Raw genomic sequence first — 17742 nt, forward strand, 5'->3', positions numbered from 1 at the left:
CCTCTGCCCCACAGCTAATTTTAAACAATATTAGGTTTTATGTGTCCTTCCATATCTTTCTTCAAGGTCATACACATAGGGTTTCTTTTTTAAATCAGAAATAGTATCATACCACATATGATACTCGGCAACTTGATTTTATTTACATGTAATATATCATAGACATCTTTCACAAAATAATCTCTCTCTATATGGATGAGAGGGTATATATATATGTGTGTATATATATATATATACACACATATATATATGGACCCTATATATTCATCCTACTGATGGAAACTCATACTGCTTCTAGCTTATTTACTGTAGTAATCTGGCAACAAACATCCTCACACAAAGATCCCTACATGCTGTTTCTACTTCTGTAAAAAAGGATTCCAAATATGCGACTGCATACACAAATATACACATTCCAAATTTTCACTGAAACTGTCTGCTTTCCCACAAGGTTGCACCCATTCATACTCCCACTGAGCGTCTGAGGGTTGCCCCCAACCCACCTAACAGAGGATGTTACCAGCCTTTAAAACACGCACTAATTGGATGAACAGAAAACTAACAGCTCTTGGCTTTTTAATTTGCATTTCCCTGACCATGATGTGCTTTGAGAATCTTTTCACATGTTTATGACCATTTGTACCTCTCATCTTAAGACTTGCCTGTTCACAACCTTTGCATATCTTTGATCATGTTGTCCTTCAAGTACTGTTTAATCTCACACTATTGCCCTCCTCCACTCCCCAATCCACAAGATGTATAAGTATAAAAGATCATGCTCTAGGAACTGGGTGTGTGGGGTGAGGCCAGGAGATGTCTAAGTACACAATAAACCCTCAAAAACAATCACTGAATAGGTGAATAGCAGACTTAGAAAATTTTGTTTGTTAGGAGTGCAGCTAAAAGAGTAAAAGGGAATTACAAATATTCACTACCTGTTCTACATATTCTGAACAACATCACTTTGGATGAAACTTAATTGTTGGTTAACAGAGAAACAAAACATTGTCCTAGTGCTGACTCTAACAATACACTGTGAAAAGGGTGGCAAAAAAGCTGTCTTGATTCATAGCTCTGGGTGGTACATAAACAAAGGCTCTCAAAACCAAGTGACACCTGCCACTAAGCCACAGGCTTGGTCAACAGACGGGTGAAGTCTACCTTAAACACTTTGTTCTTGTTTTGTCTCCACTGCCATCCAAGATTTTTTTGCCTTTGAAAATTTCCTGCTTATTGAGGAAGGGGATTGAGGACAGCCTACAGGGAGAGTTTGATAGAGTTCAGATTCCTTAACTCTTTTAACTTTAGGCAAAACATCCGGTTATACCCAGCATTTATCCCCATTATTTGTAATAGTTCTGTTTGGCTTATATTTTAACTAGTCTCCTTATTAAATATAAGAGTAATAGGATTAAAAAGTTCTGGGGGAAAGTACTGTAATTAAAAAGGCACCAGTTGGGTATATGTTAAGCCGTAATTCTGGTCCTGCTTATTAAGTTTTCCTTCTTGTCTTTAATTTGTTTTTAACCCATAAAAATAACTTTGAATTACTTAACTCTTTTTTAGTACTTCCTGTATTGGCTAATTCACCACCTCAAACCTCCAAGAAAATATTATGACTCAAAAGTTCTGGAGTAGTAATGTCAGAGATCACAAGTTTTAGACACTATCCCAAGAGTCTGGGCATGCCACACACACACCACAACACACATGCCACACAGTAACTTGACAGGCAATTCTTCAAAATGAATAGGCATTTCTAACCTCTTGAAGTTATAAAATCTTAATAGGAAAAAATTGCAGGAACTTTGATCAAGCCAAGAAGTTATAATAAGAATCAGGCAAGAGGCAACAAAGCACAATTTGTAACACTTTGTTAAGAGAGGCATAAAAAAAACAAATATTGAGGTAGTAAACTTAGGAATGAAGATACAAGGATTTATAATAAAACTTTTTTAATTTTTTATTTTAGCTTTACTGAGAATACTTCTTTTAGATTTTCATTATGTAATGTTTAGCACATGCACAAAAATATGTGACATATAAATAGTTGTAAAGCACAATACTAAGATAAATAAACACATCTTTAGACATTTTTTTTTCTGAGCAGTTGGTAAAAATTTAGTTTGTTCACCACCTATAACCATCCTTAACTTCTCTTGGAAACAAATGATCTGCTGGTAACGGGGAGGAGGAATGGGGGAATCAGTATAATTTGAGCTATAAAAGAAACTAGACTAAAGCAAATAACACACACACACACCTCTTTCTAAAACCTGACTTTGCTTAAAAATACTTTCGGGAATACTGTTTGAAAATCCCCAAACAAGTAGATTTAACAGTAGGTGAATTCAAAACCCATATAAATAAACCTATGCCTATAAAGAATATCCCCAATAACTCAATGAACAGGGCCAAGTTTTAAAACTGCACTTTCCCGTGGGAGGTAAAAGCACATCAATGCCAAAAACAGAAACTCTAATAATTCTTCAGTACTCCTTGATGACCTGAGTGGGCACAAAGGCAGAGAGAATCCAAGGACTTCCCCAATCTGATGAGCCCTGTGTTTTCTGATTCAAGGTACCACTTCTAAGACTGGGAAGTTTACAAAAGGGATGGAGGCTTTCAGCAACTAATCTGATTCTCTCCTAAATTAATTATGCTAATTCTAGAAAAATGTTTCTTAGGCTCAGGTTGTTCTCCACAGTTCTAGGGCTCAGTGAAAACAAAATTAGCATTTCTGCAGATATCCCTCCTCTCTCAAGGCCATGTGTCTTGTCACATCCACGGCCTCTCCCGGGTTTTTGCATAGATACCCCAAATCAGCCAACAAGGAAGATAAAATGTTGGAAATTCAATGCCTGACATTCTCACTAGATAAGTATTTATTGAAGCGGACAGAGCAGCCTAAATCCTGACATCACAGGGCACATCTCTGAGATGAAAGCCTCCCCCCTCCCCAACATGCTCTCAGTGATCCCTTGAAGCCTTTCCAATGATGAAGCCCCAAAGTGCTGACATGACCTCAATACTATGGCATCATTTCCCTCGCCAAGGAGAAAGGCTGGCACGTTCCTACCAGCGAACTGTAGGTCAGCCAACTCGCCCTTCCCTTGCCCCTTCACAAAGCAGAGATCAAAATCTATGTCAAAAGTAAATATTTCCCCACCGCCCCCCTCCCGAGAAGTCGCCAACTCCAAGCTCTGAAGAAGGGAGAATAGCGCTCAACCTGACGAATGTCACCACTCAGCACCCCGGGTTCTATCAGAAGCCAAACTTCAGTGGTATTTAGAGCACCAAGCTGCTTGTAATTTATTATATCTGGGGGTCAAGTCTCCAGAACACCCCCCCCCCCGCGTCTTTAAATGCGTCTCAGACAACACCAACACTTCCGCTCATTCCCCTCTCTCATCATCTAGAAATAGCCAGAGGTTAATTTTCACCACGAGACAGGCATTCTGAATCAATCTCCTTTCCCCGAGTCACCTGGGTTCTTCACGGGCAGCAAAAATCCAAGTTTCCCCACGCGTCCCCCTGAAACCCCAACTTCTGGAAATGTCCCCCTGACCTCGCCTCCGCCAGCTGGCACCGCGGCGAGAGCCGAGCACGCAGCCGCGGGCGCTGCTGCTGTCGCGGCCGCAGCCAGAGAGGCGAGAGGAGGCTCGGGCTGGTCTTCCGCCACGGGGTCACCGCAAACCACGGACGATAACCGGGGCTCTTCCTCTACGCGGGGAGTGAGCTCCCGCGCTCTGAGGGGCACCCAGGAGGGTCCTGGCGCCAGCAAGACGGTCCGCACCGGCGCCCGACCGGGGAAAGCGGTCAAGCGCACGGCTCCAGCGGAGCGCCCCGGCGGCCGCGGCCGCAGGAGAGGGGCGTGTTCCTTGCGCTTCGGAGCCCGAATGCTTCTCGGCGGGACCGTGGACCGAGGCGAGCAGAGCGCGCAGTCTCTGACGGCGGCTCTCGGCCCTCAACCCCGGCGGGCCGGCCTGGCGACGCGCTGCAACCCGCGCGCCCTTGCGGGGACAGGCGCGGTGCGCGCCCTGCGGAGCCGCCTCATTGCCGGCCTGGGCGCGCAAACTTTCCCGGGGAAAACCGCTCCAGCCTCGCCTGCCGGGGCGCCGCGCTCTCCCCCCGGCCCACCAGCTGTTCGCCCACTCCCCTCCGTAGCCAAGACCCACTGAAAATATGGCGCCCTCGAATGTCGCTCCTCGGTCCCCTTGGGGAATCCCGAAATGCTGGTGTCCGGTAACCCCGGCTCCCGACGGGGGCGAAATTTCAGCTCCTGGGGCCAAGGAAGGAGAGGGCGCCCCCGATCCAGCGCGAGGCCAGCGGCGCCACTGAATCCCAATCCTTCCCTCGCTCTTGATCTCCCAGCTTCCAGCAGTTTGCTAGTGGCGAGATTGCCAAGTAAAACAGAATCGTGGAATCGGCAGGTCTGAGAGTCCGGGACTGGGAAAGGAGCTCCGCACCAGGCGGCTGTCTTTGCCCGGAGCCCAGCCGGAGACTTGTTTGCAAAGTGGCGCTGGAGTCGGGGCGCCCAGTGCTGGAACGAAGCCGCTCCGCCCGCGCCAACTCTCCCGGCGCGGGGGCCCGGCCGGGGCCGAGGGGACACTCCAGACAGGCGGGGCCGCTTTTCAAAGCCCAGTTACCGGAAACCCAGGGGGAGCCCCACAGGGGACCAGCTGCCCACGGCTAGGAATCCGCTCTCGGGAGCCGGCTGTGAGGCTGTTTGCAAACCGCCGCGCTCGGACCCAGTGCAGTGAAACATACATGTGCAATAGACAGGTGCATTAATTTCATTTTATTTTTATTTTCCTGCAAAAATCTCCCTAGAACATCAAATCTGGGAGCTTTGCGAGGTTTTTTCTGCATTGGCATCACTCACGAGATGCAAAAGGAAGGGGAAAACCACCCACATTTTCCTTCTGTAAAGGGGAGGGAAAAGACACGAGAAATTCATGCAACGTGCATGCAGCTGGAGGAAGAGGAAAACCCGAGTGAGCCGTGCGCCTTACCGGGGGATGCATTTACTGTCTCATTGCAGAGCGCCTGCCTCGGAGTGCAGCCGGCGTCCCCCAGCGCGCCCAGCGACCGCTCCGCTCCCGCAGCCGCCCCAGCCGCTGCCGCCGCCGCTGGCTCCAGGCGCGGAACAAGAGCCGAGGGCGAGCGCGAGCGCACGGCCCGGGAGCGCCGGGAGGGCAGGAAGCGCGTCATCACTCGGGGACGGCGCGGCCCCGCGCGGATCGGGTTCGGCCGCCGCGTAGCGCGGCACCGAGGTTGGGCAGGCACGGGCTCCACTGGGCACCTCTTGGGTCTCTAGCCAGCCGTCCGGTGTTGGGAGGTTTCGGGGGCAAAGGGGGGGGGCCGGCCGAACTGTTGCAGAGCTCGGGTCTGCTGTGTAAAGAGGGAGGGAATGCACCGTCTTGGGGAATGGCGCCCCTGGGTCCGCAGAGCGCTTCCCCAAACCGCTGGCCCGCCGCGGAGAAGAAGCGAGGTGAGGTTCCGACACGAGGAACCTGGTGGGCTCTGGGGTCCTATTGCAATGCTGTCGGTGGGAACCTCAAGCAGGATTGTCCCTCTCTGTAAGTGTCGCACACGCCGACACCAAAACCCACCTGGTCAGAGGTCATTTAGGGATTTAGAGAACGGCTTTTAGGGATGAGGGGGCGTGATCTATTAAATTCAGCAGAAGAAATTTTTCTCCTGCCTACTGTGCCCTTAAAGTCACTGATATACCTTTGCAGTTACACAGCCATTAGGAAATGTAGAATGACCTGAAACCATGAGAAGTTTTGGAGGTCAGGAGACATCACAAAACACTTACTATATGATGGCATTTTTCAAAATTGGTGTGCGGAGAGGTAGAAAAGACTGGACGCAGAAACCAAGATGTTAACTAGGGCTCGGTAATTGGAGTTGTGGGTGATTTTTCTTTGTCTGCTTAGTTCTAGTTTGCGATTTTTCTGTAAGGGACACATGAAAGTGAAGTCGCTCAGTCGTGTCCGACTCATTGCGACCCCATTGTAGCCTACCAGGATCCTCGGTCCATGGGATTTTCCAGGCAAGAGTACTGGAGTGGGTTGCCATTTCCTTCTCCAAGGGACACACATAACTTTTGTAATTACAAATAAAATGTTTTTAATAAGAAAAGACCTTGCATTTTTCTCCATCCCGATATAAAATAACCAGGATTAACTGCTTTTCCCAAGAAACAGGTAGCAAATCTCTTTAGTTACTCCTAACTGAAACTACTGCAACTTTTTAGTGTTTCTCAGAGCATGAAACTTCTGCCCTTATGAATTGGAGATTATGTAAATTGATCTGTCTTGAAGAAATCTATTGAGACATTGGATAAGGCTGGATACTCCATAAGAAAAAAAGGCATGCTCTTGTCGGGGCTGATGGATTTGACTTTACTATGACCACATATGTTTGTAACAGAGAACAGTTTTGTAACTTATTTCAGAGAATAAACTTTATAAATCAAAAGGCACAGTTAGAGAACCAATGAATTGGCTACTTAAGAAAGTTATCAAAGTCGCACCACATAGTTTCTAATTGCACAGGAAAAAATGGTTCTGTTCACCACGCTTTTTTAAACATTCCCCAGTCTAACAATAACTGATGGTGGCAAGAAGCCACCTCAGAGGATGGTTAAAAAGTAAATGTTTATTGATTTTTGTAAGAGATTGGTAATAAGGTCATTAAATTAATGCCACCTAAATTGTCTCTTGGTTTACTGACCGTATTTTTATAGCTCAAATGAAGGTTTGTGTAAGAGGCTCTTCAAGACAAAGAGAAAAACTGACTACAACTAAAGCTATTTTCCCCTTCTGCTTAGTCGTTAGTTCATGGGTCCCAATGACTTCTTGTCAAACATCTCAAAATTAGATTTTTCCCCAACTTGGATTTAAAGATTTTCCGTTATTTAATTCACCATTCTCAAAATATCCCATGTTCTCCCTCTGCCTGCCAGTGAGAAGCTGTTGAATTTTAGAAAGTAATAGCAAAGTTCTTCCTTGTACCTCTGTACCTAAAAGGGCCTGACACTTGGTAGGTACACAATAAATACTTGTTCCATGAAAATAGCATATTTGTTCACTGTCTACTTGACTAGTTCCTGAGATATTTGAAGAGTCATCTCTCCTGCTAGACTATGAGTGCAATCCTGGGATACCAACATATTGTAGAGCTATATATAGCATTGGTTTAGTCCAGTAATTTCACTCATTTCAGAATAGCAGCTAAGTCTGACACATTCAGAGGAGTGAGGTGCAGGTGTCTGAATATCTATGCATCATGTGTTCAATTAGCCTATTTTGTGACTCTCAGAACAATCAGACCCTTTCCCCCAATGAGAACATCAGTCCTAGAATTCTTTGCTTTAGTCTGGGCTTCTAACCAACTGACTTTGAACACTTGACCTATTTTTATGATGTCTCAGTTTCTCTAACCTCTCTTAATAACCTCAAAGCCATTTATTGTTTCTTTAGAAAAACCAACTCTAACCATTCTAATGCCTAATAGCTTATTTTTCAACAGTTTTCCAAATAAAAGTAAAATAGATTTTACCAGCAACCTAGAGTAACTGCTCTGAAATTGAGACACCTTCTGTAAACCTTCAGTTCAGTTCAGTTCAGTCGCTCAGTCATGTCCGACTCTTTGCGACCCCGTGAACCGCAGCACGCCAGGCCTCCCTGTCCATCACCAGCTCCCGGACTTTACCCAAACTCGTGTCCATTGAGTCGGTGATGCCATCTAACCATCTCATCCTGTCGTCCCCTTCTCCTCCTGCCTTCAATCTTTCCCAACATTAGGGTCTTTTCAAATGAGTCAGCTCTTTGCATCAGGTGGCCAAAATATTGGAGTTTCAGCTTCAACATCAGTCCTTCCAATGAACACCCAGACTGATCTCCTTTAGGACGGACTGGTTGGATCTCCTTGCAGTCCAAGGGGCTCTCAAGAGTCTTCTCCAACACCACAGTTCAAAAGCATCAATTCTTCAGCGCTCAGCTTTCTTTATAGTCCAACTTTCACATCCATACATGACTACTGGAAAAACCATAGCCTTGACTAGACAGAACTTTGTGGACAAAGTAATGTCTCTGCTTGTTAATACGCTGTCTAGGTTGGTCATAACTTTCCTTCCAAGAAGTAAGCATCTTTTAATTTCATTGCTGCAGTCACCAGCTGCAGTGATTGTGGAGCCCCGAAAAATAAAGTCAGCCACTGTTTCCACTGTTTCCCCATCTATTTGCTATGAAGTGATGGGACCAGATGCCATGATCTTAGTTTTCTGAATGTTGAGCTTTAATCCAACATTTTCACTCTCCTCTTTCACTTTCATCAAGAGGCTCTTTAGTTCTTCTTCACTTTCTGCCATAAGGGTGGTGTCATCTGCATATCTGAGGTTATTGATATTTCTCCCGGCAATCTTGATTCCAGCTTGTGCTTCTTCCAGCCCAGCGTAGACAGAATATTATCTGAGTTCGGTACAGCATATAATTGATAAGTTACTTTCATTTTATTTGAAGGGCAGATTTTTGACATTTTGCAAGAATTAATATATTTTAGCTTTGTAGCTGTCTCCATGGATAGAGCCTCACCTTATTCTTGACATTCAGTGTGGAGTGGAGGATGCAGATTTAAATGTATTTTTTAAGAAAAGGAAATCATTCACATGGATTCAGGAAACAATTGTTATTATTGTACCCAACACAGGAGATGCTTGAGATTTTTTTTTTTCTATGGTATATAAGGGTTCTTTATCTCTGAAGAACATGGTGTCTGGAAGAATTCCAGTAATTATGATGTTAAATTGGATTTATCTTTAATCCAAATCACATGGTTAATATCAGCGTTATGTGAGACAAAATGTTTCCCTTTTAGTTGCTTGTTAACTGAGTTGAGAAGACTTGTTTGGGGTTATTGTACTGTGGCTAAAAACATTTAAAAATATTTTTACTGTGGATTATCAAAACTCCTTTACTATTAAATATCTAACTTTAAAGTCTTTTTGGTCATTTGGGATTTTTTTAAATGCTATATGTATAAATATATTTTCCTGAAATGTTCTATAGAAAGACTTTTAAACTAAAAATTGTGATCATAATTAATTGAATAAGAATGGCTCGTACTTCTCTGGTGGTCCAGTGGTTAGGAATCCGGCTGCCAATGCAGGGGGCACAAGTTTGATCCCTGGTCTAGGAAAATCCTACATGCTGCTGAGCAACTAAGCTCAAGTGCCACAACTACTGAAGCCCAAGCACGCCTAGAACCCACATTCTGCAACAAGAAAAGCCACTGCAATGAGAATCCCACCCACTGCAACTAGAGAGTATCCCCTGCTCACCACATCTAGAGAAAGTCCAAGTGCAGCAACAAAGACCCAGTGCAGCCAAAAATAAATAAATTTTTTTTTAAAGAATGGCTTCTTTGGCTCTGAAGATGTATTTACTTATAGGTGCCACAAAATTTTTTGGAAAAATTTTGTTTAGGCATCAAACAAACTTTAATTTTAAAACAATGTATTTATATTCATGTAGGGAATATTATTCTAAATCAACCTCAAATGGACTAGACTTGTTCTAAACAAATAAGATGATTAAATCATGGCTAAGTCATTAATTGTTTTTTATTACATAATTGAAAGTGATGAACTGAAATAGAGTAAATGTAGGTAGAAATTAGATATTTTTAATGTTTCTTCAGAGAGGTAAGTGATGGCTTTGGGTCTACATCAAAGACAAAATAAATATATCCAAAACAATTGTTACTTGCCTATTTCTTTAAATCGATTTAACAAATATTTATTGGATTAGTGCCAAGACTCATTATGAGCAAAACACTCTCCCTCCCAGCTGTGCAGAATCCAACTGAACAAAATACAGTCCTTGCCTTTCTGGGGAGCTTCCCTGGTGGCTCAGGGATAGGCTACCTACTCCAGTATACTTAGGCTTCCCTTGTGGCTCAGCTGGTAAAGAATCCACCTGCAATGTGGGAGACCTGGGTTCGATCCCTGGGTTGGCAAGATCCCCTGGAGAAAGGAGAGGTTACCAACTCTAGTATTCTGGCCTGGAGAATTCCATGGACTGTATAGTTCACAGGATCGCAAAGAGTCAGACATGGCTGACTGAGCGACTTTCACTTTCTTTTAGAGTGACAAGCTCCTAAGGTTTAGAATGCACCAAAAAAAGATGATTTTTCCTGCCAATCCTAGGCACAGAGGCTTAGCTGTAGTCCTTGTAGCCCAATGTTCTGTTGTCTAGAGCAGCTCAAAACAGAAACCTTAGGATATCAGCTTGGCATCATTATGTGTTCATTTAAATCTTAGTGATCAACTGCAATGCAGGAGTTCTAATGAGCTGGCCCATATGTCATTTGTCTCACCGTTTTGAATATGCTTTTACTTCCTGCCAACCAGATCCATCTCCTGAAGCTTCCTCAGGTTAAGAAGATTTAGTTGTTCTCATTTTGCCTCAAAAGGTGATTCCATTGAGTTTTATCAAACTTTCAGCATTATATAAACTCAGAATTTTCAGCATTAGAACCACCTTTGCAAAGACTGTAAAGCTGGCATTATACACAAATATGTGCAGGGTTAGGTTAGTGAGTTGGAAGGGAGCTGAAAAGAGAAGGAAATATCCATTCTGATGAGTTGTAATGCATCAGCTCTTAACATTATTCTTTAAGTATTTCCCCAGTGCAATATGAATATTAAAATTTAAAAAAAGCTCAAGCATCAACTCAATTAGCTTAATTTTTTCTACCCAAAGGTAAAATAGAAACAAAGGGATGACATTTCATCTTCCTTCATATCAGAGTATAAGCAAAAACATCATTTTGGTCTCCTGTGAAATTAAAAGATTTTAATTTTTTTAATGTATTAATATGTGGGTCAGAACCGCAAGGCCACCATGGAAATATAGGGCTCTTTACAATAATCAGTGGGATGAAATAGTACTTTAATATCATTTACCTCTCTAATTCCTCTCCATGCCATTCTAACTTTTATTAATAATCCTTATTGCTATAGTGAGTGAGTGAAAGTCGCTCAGTCGTGTCTGATTCTTTGCAACCCCATAGACTATAGAGTTCATGGAATTCTCCAGGCCAGAATACTGGAGTGGATAGCCTTTCCCTTCTCCAGGGGATCTTCCCAACCCAAGGATCAAACCCAGGTCTCTCACACTGCAGGTGGATTCTTTACCAGCTGAGCCACAAGGGAAAGTAGTTGAGTACAAAGCTTCCGACACAGAAACTTTCTGCATTCACTGGGCTTCAATCATACTGATATATCTCTTTCTTCATTATCCATATCACTTGGCACAGCTAAATAGAATTCTTAATTAACCATAAAGACAGTCAAAATTAAATAACAGTTATTCTGAGGTTCCTTCTTTTATGCCTAAAATTAAAAATAAAGCATTAGTGAAATTATGTTAAACACTATCAATTTGATGATGACAAGTGTCTGACTCATCTTTTTATCTCCTGAGACCCAGCGCCCATAGCAGCAGGCACTGAATATATGTTTATTAAATAAATTTCTCTACCATTATTTAGATAAATTAACTCTTTCAGCTGAATGTGGCCCACAGATACCCAATTTACAGCCAATAAATGACTAGGGCACTGAGAGGAATAAAACTAAACTAATGAGAGCCAAGTCTAGAACAACTAATTTCCCTCCTTTTGCAACTTCTGCATATGCTGTGCTGTGCGCTGTGCTCAGTCATGTCCAACTCTTTGCAAAACCATGTACTGTAGTCCTCTAGGCTCCCGTGTCCAAGGAATTTTCCAGGCAAGGATGCTGGAGTGGGTTGCCATTTCCTCCTCCAGGGGATCTTCCTGACCCAGGCATCAAACCCATGTCTCTTGTGTCTCCTGCATTAGCAAGCAGATTCTTTACCACTGTGTCACCTAGGATCTTCTCTTTTAAAAATTATTTGAGGAAATTCTGGTAGTCAAGTGGCTAAAATTACTTCGAGCTCCCAATGCAGGGGACCTGAGTCTGATGCCTGTCAGGGAACTAGATCCCACATGCCACAACTAGGACCCCGCACAGCCAAATAAATTAATTAATTAATTAATATTTTTTATTATTTGAATAGCCTTCCTTCTGTCCTTGTCTCCCAGTCACCTAGTTCCTCTCTTCAGAGGCAACCATTTTACCAGTTACTTGGGTATCCTTTCAGGATATACAAACATAAACATATTTTCCCTTTTTCCCACAAATTGTAGTATACTACTCTGTGACTTGCTTTCTTTGTTATTATTTGTAGGTAGAATTTTTTTAAACATGGTATTATGAAAATCTTAAAACATCTGCCAAAAGTAGAGAGCATTATGTAATGAACCCCATGTACTACCAGACCTAATTTCAACCATCTCAAGGTATTACCACTTGCTTTGTCTATTTTTTACTTGTATGTGTATATTTTATAGCAAATCTCATATATTGTGTCATTTCATCTCTATTCCCTAAGTACCTTCTACTCTCTAAATCCTATGAACACTTTCTTGTAAAAGTACAATGCCATTATCCCACATAATAAAATTAATTCCTTGGTATCATTTAGTGCCCAGCCTATACTCAGGCTTCCCCAATTGTCTTTATTGTTTTTAAATATTTATTTAATTAACAGGACCTAGTGTATAGCACATGGGACACTGCTCAATGTTATGTGGCAGCCTGGATGGGAGAGGAGTTTGGGGGATAATGGATACATGTATATGTATGTCTGAGTCCTTCACTGTTCACCTGAAACTGTCATAATATTGTTGACCTGCTATACTCCAACAAAATTACAAGTTTAAAATCAATCAATAAATAATTTTTTATCTATTTGCCTGTGCTGGGTCTTAGTTGCAGCACTCATGATCTTTGCTGTGGCATGCAGGGTCTGTTAGTTGCGGTGTGTGGGATCTAGTTCCCTGACCAGGGATCAAACTGCACCCCCTGCATTGGGATGGAGGAGTCTTACCCACTGGACCACCAGGGAAGTCCCACCCTAATTGTTGTTAAAATGACAAACACTAGATTTATTCTCTGTGTTTGTTATGTCTCCTTTCATCTTGACATCTAAAGTAGCCCATCCTTATTTTTCTGGTGGCACTGACTTGAAGACAACTGTTTACCATCCTGTGGAATGTTTCACACTGTGGATCTACCTGTTCTCCTTTGTGATGTTGCTTACTTTGTCCTCTATCTCCCTATTCCTTGTAACTGGAAGTTGTTTCTCTCAACTTAATTAGGTTCTGGTTGAAATTTGGGGCAAGCCAATTTCATAGCTGGTACTGCATGTCTCCTGCAGTGCAGGAGACACAGGAGACTCGGGTTCATTCCCTGGGTTGAGAAGATCTCCTGGAAGAGGAAATGGCAATCTACCCTAGTATTCTTGCCTGGGAACTCCCAAGGACAGAGGCACCTGGCGAGCTACAGTCCATAGGTTTGCAAAGAGTCAGACGTGACTGAGTGACTAAACACACACACTGCATGTCTCATACCACACCACACAAGGGGACACATAATGGTAAGTTGTCCAAATTTCACTGAAACTGAGATTGACTAGTGGGTTCATTAGGTTCCATCCTGATGTTTTTGTCAATTTCCCACAAGCCTTTTATCAAGGTGTTTCATCATTGATGATTGTTGCCTATATCAGTGATTCATTAAGGGCTATGAAACGGGAGTATTCTAGCAGTACTGTGTGGTGATAAGCACCTTCTTTACCTGAACAGATTCACAAGATCTTAGAATTCATTGTGAACTGGAAAATTTACAACCAAGTTCATGGAAATACATGATCCCAAGAATTAGCACTAAGAAGTTTCCATATCTGTCTCAATTCTATTCAAGTGAAAATTAAAGACAGGTAGTTTCAAAATCTTTGTTTTTAAGGTTTAAAAAGTCTACATCCATTTGGGAGGAACAGATCTCATCACTTGGGTGGGGGGTGTTCTGCAGTTATATAACATTATAAATATAATCTACCGGGAAAGTCTCCCATATGCACTAGACAGCCCAACATATCTATAGAAAGAATATTCTCACTCAATATGAAATTAATTATAGAATTATTCCCTTTATAGAATGCTAGAAAGATGAAAACAATCCTCTCTGGAGAGGAAATCTCCAGGGAGATGAATATTTCCAGAATTGCAGACAAGAGCCCGCAGAAAACTAATGTGTGGCTTCAAGGCCAGAGAGAGGGAGGATTTTCAAGCATTGGGCATTTCTCTAAAATGAGGGGCTGTCTCTTGTCCAAACTTAGACTCAATAGGCTTCTTACTCAAATGCCTAGGCCCTGCTCCAAGAGATTCAGATTTGCTAAGTTTCTTCCTTTAAAAGCATCCCAGGAGAAAATGATGCAGTGGTTCAGCGCCTTAGCTGTCTTTTCGTATTCTAACTGTTAGATCAACATGATACATGTCCTAAAATGAAGTGAAAGTGTTAGTAGCTCAGTCATGTCCGACTCTTTGCAAATTCATGGATTGTAGCCCACCAAATTCCCCTGTCCATGGAGTTTTCCAGGCAACAATACTGAAGTGGGTTGCCATTCCCTTCTCCAGGTAGTCTTTCTGAACCAGGGATCGTACCCAGGTCCCCTGCATTGCAGGCAGATTCTGTACCATCTGAGCCACCGGGGAAGCCTGATATGTGTCCTAGGCCCTATTTTAAAGTTGGAAGTGTAAAAATCTCTTTAAAAAGAAAAGAAAGAAAGAAAAAATAAAAAAAGGAAAGAAAACAAGGCAGTGGGTCCAGAGACCATGCAGTGGGGCCAAAGATCACATTCAGGGAAAAACCCACAGTAAGTACTGAGGGTTCTGAATCTCACATCTGTACACATTTATCGTTGTCTAGCAGACCTGATGCTGGGAAAGATTGAGGGCAGGAGGAGAAGGGGACGACAGAGGATGAGATGGTTGGATGGCATCACCAACTCAATGGACATGGGTTTGGGTGGCCTCCAGGAGTTGGTGATGGACAGGGAGGCCTGGTGTGCTGCGATTCATGGAGTCGCAAAGAGTCGGACACGACTGAGCGACTGAACTGAACTGAGTAGACCTGCTTCATTGTAACACAGTTTGTCTCTGAAGTGTTTCCTCAAGAACTATATCCATTCCACTACACTGGAAAGATACATGCATTCTCCATACTCTTTTGTGCAAGTTCAGCAGAGCCCTTTTATCAGTGCTCAACACTGTACCCTACAGCTGTGGCTGTGCCAAACAGGACTCTGCTTACCATTGAGTTGAGTGTGTCCTACAATGACTACTTTTACTCCACATGCCCTCCTACCTCTTCTGCCATTCTTTCTGTGCTGGAGAAGTTTTGACCCCCGGTGGATGATAAAAATGTGTCCGTGATAGTGCAAGATCCAACATGGATGAGCAATGTGGGAGTAAGACCTTAAGCTGTCGACAGGCTCCAGGGCCTCTTGGGAAGCAGCCAAAGAGGGTAAAGAGCAGTGGGCAATTACAGGTTGGTGCAGGGAGATTTTCTGGAGGGAGAAAGGGAGCGAGGTATATAGCAGCAGGGTTTTTGGGCCAAAAGAAACCAGGAGAGGAGGCCTGAGACTTCAGAGGAGGTTGGAAAAGAAGTGAGGAGCACCCAGCAGTGCAAAAGTTTGGAGACATCATCTCCACAGAGACTAGTGATGACCTCATGAGGCAACCTCACCTTAGTCTCTCTCCCACCAAATTCCCACAAAACAGCTTACTTCTGTGTTGGGCTTTGGGCTGGATAATGAACCAATTAAGAATGGAGAAACACCAAAGTGTGAGAGATGTGGGTGAGTGTGCCCGTGTTCTCTGCAGAGACACTGAAGGGGCTAGAGTAACCGAAAAAAGCCATGGTGGAGGGCTGGAGAGAAACACTGTACAGGATAGAATATTTTTGTTTCAAGAGTGTGTTAAGGAACTCAGGTTCTAGGGAAATGAGCTAAGAGTAGAAGAACCACTAGAATGACTCAGTCGCAAAGAACTAGGAGAGTGTCCCAGTCCAGAAGAGTCGACGGTCAGAGATGTTGAAAAAGAAATACAAAGACCTGGAGTTAGGAAGAAGCTAAGCTCCAGTCTACTTGAGCAGATCTGAGTAGGACGTGATATGGAATGGATGGCATGCTTGGGTTCCCTCGACATATGTATGCTTCGGAAAGCAAAGCACAACAGAATAGATGTTTTAATACATCAAAACCCTTCATTATTAAGAACATTATTAACGAGTCACTCAAGTAGATGTACTTGAAGTATCTAGCGCTATACTAGGCACATGGAAATCTCCCAGTAACTGTTTTTTAGTGAGTAAACAAATAATAGGGCTTCACTGATTCAGTGGATATGAGCTTGAGCAAACTCTGGGAGATAGTGAAGGATAGGGAAGCCTGGCATGCTGCAGTCCATGGGGTCTCAAAGAGCTGGACACGAGTTAGCGACTGAACAACAAAACAACAGGTGGGACTCAAGCCAAATGATGTTTCAGGTCAAACAAAATAAACTGACTCTTTGTAGCACAGACAACTCTAGCACCACCCCACCATCCACGTCCCCGCTCTGGTTTTCCTTGTAGCACTATACTTGACTCACATTCACACCTCTGTCCTGTCTACCAGATCAAGCTTCCTGATGGCTTGGTTCCCGAGGGGCCATATCTTACTCATCTCCAAGCCCTCAGTTCTTACAAGGGCACTTAGGACAGAGTAAGTACAGGCAAATACCTGTTGCATGAGTGACTTCAGGAATGAACAGGTAGTTATTTATCCAAGGACTCAGATCTTTAATACTGACTTGGTCCTATGTCATCTAAGCTGCCCTTTCTGTTACCCCCTCAATGCACCTTACATATTTGTAGAAGTACTTTACATGGATGGGGAAAAAAATGAACTGGAAAGTTCTAGAAGAAAAGGAGACCCTTAGCAAGCCATGCTGTCATTTGGAAGACAGTGAGGACTACTACAGACTACAGTTATGGTTTACCAAATAACCTCGACAGAGGCTAAATATCACCAGTGTGGTCTGGTCTTGACTCTGGTTTTCTACTTTTATGTTCTTTGGTGTTTTTTTGGAACCGATTTAAAAACCATTTCTCATTTCCACAAAATGAGCATAGCTGGGGCGGGTCATTCCTTCAGGAGTTATGGTGGCCTCCCACATGACCACAAACAGGCTGACAAGTGATAAAATGTGAAATTACTTGTAAGCTGAAGGCAATCATTTCTAGTCCCATTTCTTCACTGACAGTTGTTTAGATTAAAACCAAAGATATTTGTTTGACTTTAATTCTTCTGGTGAGGACCTATTTTGGATGTTCTGCTTTCTGCCTTACCTGGATCTAGTCACAATTATGTAAGATCAGTCCTGTCACAAGTAACCACTTCTATAGGCAGGGAGTGGGAAGTTTACTGAGGAGGAGAATGAGGACTGAAATGGGAATCAGGAGACCTAGGTGGCTCCTCGGTAGATAAGTAACCTTGGACATTTCCCCCCATTTTTCACGTCAGAGTATCCTCACTTGGAAACGGAGCTGGTTGAGTCCAATAATCCATAATTCCACTTCCAGCTTTCTGTCATTTCTCCACACATCTGTAAAACAGACAATCAGTGTCATTCACTTAACTTTTAATAATCTATTGCCTTGTACTGTGGCTAATGTACATGGTCCCACAATAAGAGTGTAAGCTCCTTACTGGCTGAGACGCATCTTTTATTTTGTGGTGGTTGCCCTGGTGCATCCACTGA

At 43.2% G+C, this 17742-nt stretch overlaps 1 protein-coding gene across 11 annotated transcripts in view; it reads right to left on the reverse strand.

Annotated features, from left to right (window-relative positions):
• The window catches only part of TLN2 (talin 2), a 493069-nt gene extending 487918 nt beyond the window's left edge, over positions 1-5151 (reverse strand). For 10 of the 11 annotated variants that reach the window (XM_081507557.1, XM_081507550.1, XM_081507555.1 and 7 more), the window contains exon 1: positions 5016-5151. The gene's annotated coding sequence lies outside the window, so the exon portion shown is untranslated. Of the gene's footprint in view, positions 1-3568; positions 4179-5015 lie in introns of those variants that run through there. The other variant, XM_081507551.1, reaches the window with a different exon arrangement.
• Positions 5152-17742: the final 12591 nt, after the last annotated feature.

This window comes from Giraffa tippelskirchi, chromosome 7 (genome assembly GCF_054371585.1).
Source record: "Giraffa tippelskirchi isolate mGirTip1 chromosome 7, T2T-mGirTip1v1.2.pri, whole genome shotgun sequence".
NCBI classification, from domain to species: domain Eukaryota; kingdom Metazoa; phylum Chordata; class Mammalia; order Artiodactyla; family Giraffidae; genus Giraffa; species Giraffa tippelskirchi.